Source organism: Monodon monoceros, unplaced genomic scaffold (assembly GCF_005190385.1).
Source record: "Monodon monoceros isolate NGI ecotype Baffin Bay Population unplaced genomic scaffold, NGI_Narwhal_1 Super_Scaffold_20, whole genome shotgun sequence".
In the NCBI taxonomy this organism is placed as follows: domain Eukaryota; kingdom Metazoa; phylum Chordata; class Mammalia; order Artiodactyla; family Monodontidae; genus Monodon; species Monodon monoceros.
The window spans coordinates 44,883,010-44,889,605 of NW_021703777.1; the positions used below are offsets into that span (position 1 = coordinate 44,883,010).

At 38.6% G+C, this 6,596-nt stretch overlaps 1 pseudogene; it reads left to right on the forward strand.

Moving 5' to 3' along the window:
• The first annotated feature begins 353 nt into the window (after window positions 1-353).
• Window positions 354-2,899, forward strand: LOC114902933 (annotated as a pseudogene).
• Window positions 2,900-6,596: the final 3,697 nt, after the last annotated feature.

Here is a 6,596-nt window from a genome sequence, read left to right on the forward strand (position 1 = left end):
TCTGAAGTCCCAGGGGCTCAATTCTCTATTCTACAAAATAATTGTAAATGTTCATCCTGCCAACAAGAATGTCCCTGACGATTAAGAACAATACTTAGCAAAAGAGTGACAAGATGAAAATGTATGATAATTACTGCCTTGGATTTCAAAAATTATTCTCAAGAAATCTATCAATCACATTAGTAAGAGTCATTTCTTCCTTATTAACTATATAAGCTGAAAGGCTGGCAGGATTTCATGGAACTTTTATGATCACTGGCATCAGTCATGGTTTAAATCTGGCCTTGGATAAAGTTCTTGCCCTCTGGAGCTCAGTTCCTTGAATTGAAAGGATTGTATTACACTGCTAGGAATCTTTCTTTATATACATATATATATATATATATATATATATATATATATATACACACACACACGTACACATATATACACACACATACATACACACATATATACACACACACATATATATACATACACACATATGTGTGTATATATATATATATATATATGTATCCTTAAATAGTTTTGTTGCTTTTCCAGTGAACAGGCTTATGGGAGCTAAAAACTGGACACAGCCAAGATTTTCATTACATGGAAAATGTTTAGAAAAAAATCACGATATCCATACTATCCAGTTTTATACAGCATTTAAAAAATACTGAAGTGTAACTATATACTGATTTGGAAACCTGTCCATGTCCTGTTTAGTGGGAAAAAATATTGAACATGTGCAATTATGATCTTATTGATCAATTTGGACAAGATATCTGTATATAAGGAGGTACATATATGTGCATAAAAGTGCTTAGGGGAACAATCACCAAAACCAAAGTGTGTAATATATGAAGGGGGGAGAAGACATTACAAAAGAAAAAGAATTGCAATAAACAATTCTATTTTGATTGATATAGTCCATTCAGGATGCAATAACAAAAAACCACAAACTGGATAGCTTATAAACATATTTCTCACAGTTCTGGAACCTGGGAAGTCCAAAATCAAGGCACCAGCATGGTCACATAGAAACTGCCGACCAAGAATAGTTTACCCAACAAAGTTATGCCTCAGAAATGAAGGGAAGAGAAAGCTTTTCTTAACAACCAAAAGCTGAGGGAATCCATCACCACTATACCTGCCTTAGAAGAAATGCCGAAAAAAGTTCTTCAAGTTAATATGAACTGATGCTAACTACTAATATGTAAGCTCATGAAAATACACATTGCACTGGCAAAGCTAAGTATATAGTCAGATTTAGAATACTCTAATACTCTAATATGATGACATATAACCACATAACTCTAGTATAAAGGTTAAAGGACAGACTCTGCCCCTCCTGACAGGCGGTTGGTGCCCTGTCACTGCCCGCTCTGGCCATGGCTAGGGCCCTTGGCTTGTAATTTGGCCACCAAATCTCCCGAGGCAGCACTGGCTGTGGCGACCCCTACCTCTAGCGATGCGGCAGGCAGCAGAAGCTGGAGGGCCCATCGCAGGCCGAGACTTCTCCTGGCCGTGCTCCTTCCTGACTGCAGGTGTTGCTGGATGCTGTGCCAAAACAGGTGCTCCTTTATATCAGGCAAAGATTTCATTACCAGCTCACAATCACCATTACAAACATTTGGGAGTGTTTGCTGCATTGCATGCTGTTCCCCAAAGGAGGGATACCTTGGGGATTGTATAAAGGGAATGGTGCGGTGATGATCCAAATCGTTCCCTATGGTGTGATCCAGTTTATCGCGTTTGAGCATTATAGAACATTAATTACTACAAAGCTGGGAGTTTCTGGTCTGTGCACAGATGAATGGCTGCACCGATAGCAGGTTTAACAGCAGTTATCGGTACTTACCCTCTTCACGTGGTTAGAGTAGGCCTAGCGCATACCTATACAGGAATTATGCATGCATTCAAAACAATTTATGCAAAGGAAGGTGCCTTGCATTTTACAGAGGCCTGATGCCTGCTGTATTAGGAACGGCTCCTCGTGCAAGTGTTTCATTTTTTTTTTTTTTTTTTTTTTTTTTACTTTTGGTACCTTTCCCATGTTCCCACCCTTCTTCACAGACCTTCAGACTACCCTAACGTCTGAGTTTTGAAAACTCACATAAACTTACATTATGGTGGTGCTGCTGGAGCAGTAACACAGACAGATCTGACCCATTTGATGTAACTCATCAGTGAATGCAGTTAAGGACTGTTCTTCCAGAATTTGAAAAGTTCCATACCATGGAGGTGACCATAAATTATGTCTATACGGCAGAGAATTCAAAAGGATATCATGGTTTCTCTCAATTACATTCACTGTGTTCTTTCTCAAGCAGTTGCTTTTACAGTACATGAACTAATCAAGCAGTTTTTTCTCCTCAACTAAAAAAGGTTGTTGTGATTTCTTTTCCTTCCTCTTTGAGGGAGAAATAAAATGTTAATTTGGGGGGAGAACATTACTTGAAGGGGAATATATACCCTGTCACAGGAAACCATGGGTATTTTAGTACTTGATTTTTTTATTCATCACAAAAGTGCTTACTTATACTTTTGGATGCCAAAAGTTATATCTTAGAACATTGAGAAAAATGTAAGCTGTTGCTGACTAAAAGTGTTATTTGGGGGCTTCCCTGGTGGCGCAGTGGTTAAGAATCCGCCTGCCAATTCAGGGGACACGGGTTCGAGCCCTGGTCCAGGAAGATCCCACATGCCACAGAGCAACTAAGCCCATGCGCCACAACTAAAGAAGCCACCACAATGAGAAGCCCGTGCACCACAACAAAGAGTAGCCCCTGCTCACTGCAACTAGAGAAAGCCCACATGCAGCAACAAAGACCCAATGCAGCCAAAAATAATAATTTTTTAAAAATGTGTTATTTGGAAGTAGAACTAGCTTAAAATGGTTCAAGAGGTTGCCTTTAAGTTTACTTAAAAAAAGAAAAGTAGAGCTACCACATGACCCAGCAATCCCACACCTGGGTATATATACAGAAAAGACAAAGTAAAAGATACACGCACCTCAATGTTCAGCCCTGTTTACAGTAGCCAAGATATGGAAACAAACAAAGTGCCCATCAACAAATGATCCGCTTAAGAAGATGTGGTGTGTGTGTATATATATATATAAAACATATATACGTATGTACATATATACACACATACAATGGAATTATTACTCAGCCATAAAAAGGAATGAAATATTGCCATTTGCAGCAACATGGATGGACCTAGAGAATATTATGCTTAGTTAAGTAAGTCAAAGACAATTATTATGTAATATCACTTATATGTGGAATCCAAAAATGATACAAATGAGTCTACATACAAAAGAGAAACAGACTCAGACAGAAAACAAAGGGGAAAGGGAAAGGGAAGGGGGAAGGGATAAATCAGGAATTTGGGATTAACAGATACACACTAGTACATGTAAAATAGATAAGCAATAAAGATTTACTATATAGCATAGGGAACTGTATTCAATATCTTATAATAACCTATAATGGAAAATAATCTGAAATATATATATTCAGTTATATATATATATATATATATATATATATATCACTTTGCCATACACCCAAAACTAGCTCAATACTGTAAATCAACTATAATTTTAAAAAGAGGTTGCCATTAGCTTTATCATGCTATTCCAGTTTTTATTTATTTATTTGCGGTACACAGGCCTCTCCCGTTGCGGAGCACAGGCTCCGGACGCGCAGGCTCAGCGGCCATGGCTCACGGGCCCAGCCGCTCCGCGGCATGTAGGATCTTCCCGGACCGGGGCACGAACCCATGTCCCCTGCATCGGCAGGCGGACTCTCAACCACTGCGCCACCAGGGAAGCCCGCTATTCCAGTTTTTAATTGTAATCATGATTTTCAAAGACTCTGGCATCGGTTCTTATTATAAACAGGCTTGGTTATATTGCAGCAGAATCACGGGAACTGAAAATTTAAGTTATATGAAGCATGCTTAGAAGCCAACACTGAAATATTATTATTAATATTGCTCTTCTTGTAATTCTCTACTAAATAAAAGGACACTTTCTCTTCATTTCTTAATAAAAATTGTATTTAAAAAGTAGCTGTGTGGAGACTCAACAATAAGAATTTTCAGGAATTGCACAAATGTTATTTCCAGTTTCTATGAGTGATTTAAATGTTTTTTAAAGTCGATGTATTGGGACTTCCCTGGTGGCACAGTGGGTAAGAATCCGCCTACAAATGTAAGGGACATGAGCTCAAGCCCTGGTCCAGGAAGATCCCACATGCCGTGGAGCAACTAAGCCCATGCGCCACAACTACTGAGCCTGTGCACCACAACTACTGAGCCCACATGCCATAACTACTGAAGCCTGCATGCTTAGAGCCCATGCTCTGCAATGAGAAGCCACTGCAAGGAGAAGGACATTCACCACAGCAAAGAGTAGCTGCTGCTCGCCACAGCTAGAGAAATCCTGTGCACAACAAAGACCCAACACAGACATAAATTAATTAATTAATTAAATAACTTTAAAAAAAAGTGTATTTCCCAATGGCAGTAATAAATACTGAGTATCTTAGCTCTTAAAACAGATTAGCATTATAGATTTGATTCTGTTAAATTTTTTAGTATACACCAAATCATCTAAGTGGACTGTGAAATATCCACTAATATAGATGTGAACATCAAAGAACATTTCTAAGGTATTATGTCATGATACATCAACTAGTTCATCCCTGTAAAATAGTTTTAGTGCAATGTAAACTTAAGTAGAAATGTAAAATATGATTTGAATTGCTATCCTTTATACTAAAATGGTTTAAAATGTAAGAATTCCATTTGTTGTGTTTAGAGTACTTTTTATGTTTTATCATAAGCATGACTAAAACACAAGGGAAACAGTTATGGTTCTCTCCTCAGAAATAGCAATTTGTAGAATAGCTTTCTAATGTCTTAAAAAATCATAAGTTGAAAGTCTTATTTCTGCTTCAATTTTTATTTTTTGCATAAAATATTTCTTGTCATACCTTGGTAAAAATTAGATGAACTGGTTTCACTTTCAAAGTTTTTAGTTTAAAATAAATATGTACCTTTGTATGATTTATAAGTGTACACACAGGTAAAAATAAATGTGTTCCTAGAACTATTTTGTATATTTTAATTTCTGGGTTACAAATGTATCTAAATACTGTCATCAAATCTCAAGAAAATTTAAATGTATAAAATAAATATCTCAGGTTACCAATAAAAGGACTGCAGATTTTTAAAATAAAATTTTGCATTCTATGTCTGTTATAGAATACATAGGATATTAAAAATAAATTTTATTCAAAAAGGTTAAAGAGGAGATTGGTTCAAGATGGCAGAGTAGAAGGACATGTGCTCACTCCTTCTTGCGAGAGCATGGGAATCACAACTAACTGCTGAACAATCATTGAGAGGAAGACACTGGGACTCACCAAAAAGGATACTCCACATCCAAAGTAAAGGAGCAGCCACAGTGAGATGGTAGAAGGGGCAGAATCACAATAAAATCAAATCCCATAACCACTGGGTGGGTGACTCACAAACAGCAGAACAATTATACCACAGAAGTCCACTCACTGGAGTGAAGGTTCTGAGCCCCACATCAGGCTTCCCAACCTGGGGGTCTGGCAACTGTAGGAGGAATTCCCAGAGAATCAGACTTTGAAGGATAGTGGGATTTGATTGCAGGACTTTGACGGGACTAGGGGAAACAGAGACTCCACTCTTAGGGCACACACAAAGTAGTGTGAGCATCAGAACCCAGCGGGAAGAAGCAGTGACCCCGTAGAGACTGAACCAGACCTACCTGCTAGTGTGGGAGGGTCTCCTGCATAGGCGGGGGTGGCAGTGGCTCACTGCGGGGAGAAGGACACTTGCAGCAGAAGTTCTGGGAAGTACTCCTTGGCATGAGCCCTCCTGGCGTCTTCCATTAGCCCCACCAAAGAGCCTGTAGACTCAAATGCTGTGTCGCCTCAGGCCAAACAAACAACAGGGAGGGAACTCAGACCCACCCATCAGCAGACAAGCAGATTAAAGTTTTACTGAGCTCTGCCCACCAGAGCAACACCCAGCTCTAACAACCACCAGTCCCTCCCATCAGGAAGCTTGCGCAAGCCTCTTAGATAGACTCATCCAACAGAGGAAAGACAGCAGAAGCAAGAAGAACTACAATCCTGCAGCCTGTGGAAAGAAAACCACATTCACAGAAAGATAGATAAAATAAAAATGCAAAGAGCTATGTACCAGATGAAGAAATAAGTTAAACCTCAGAAAAACAATTAAATGAAGTGGAGATAGGCAACCTTCCAGAAAAATAATTCAGAATAATTATAGTGAAGATGATCCAGGACCTTGGAAAAAGAATGAAGGCAAAGATCGAGAAGTTGCAAGAAACGTTTAACAAAGACCTAGAAGAATTAAAGAACAAACAGATGAACAATAAAGTAACTGAAATGAAAAATACACTAGAATGAATCAATAGCAGAATAACTGAGGCAGAAGAACGGATAAGTGACCTGGAAGACAGAAGGGTGGAATTCCTGCCATGGAACAGAATAAAGAAAAAAGAATGAAAAGAAATGAAGACAGCATAAGAGACCTCTGGG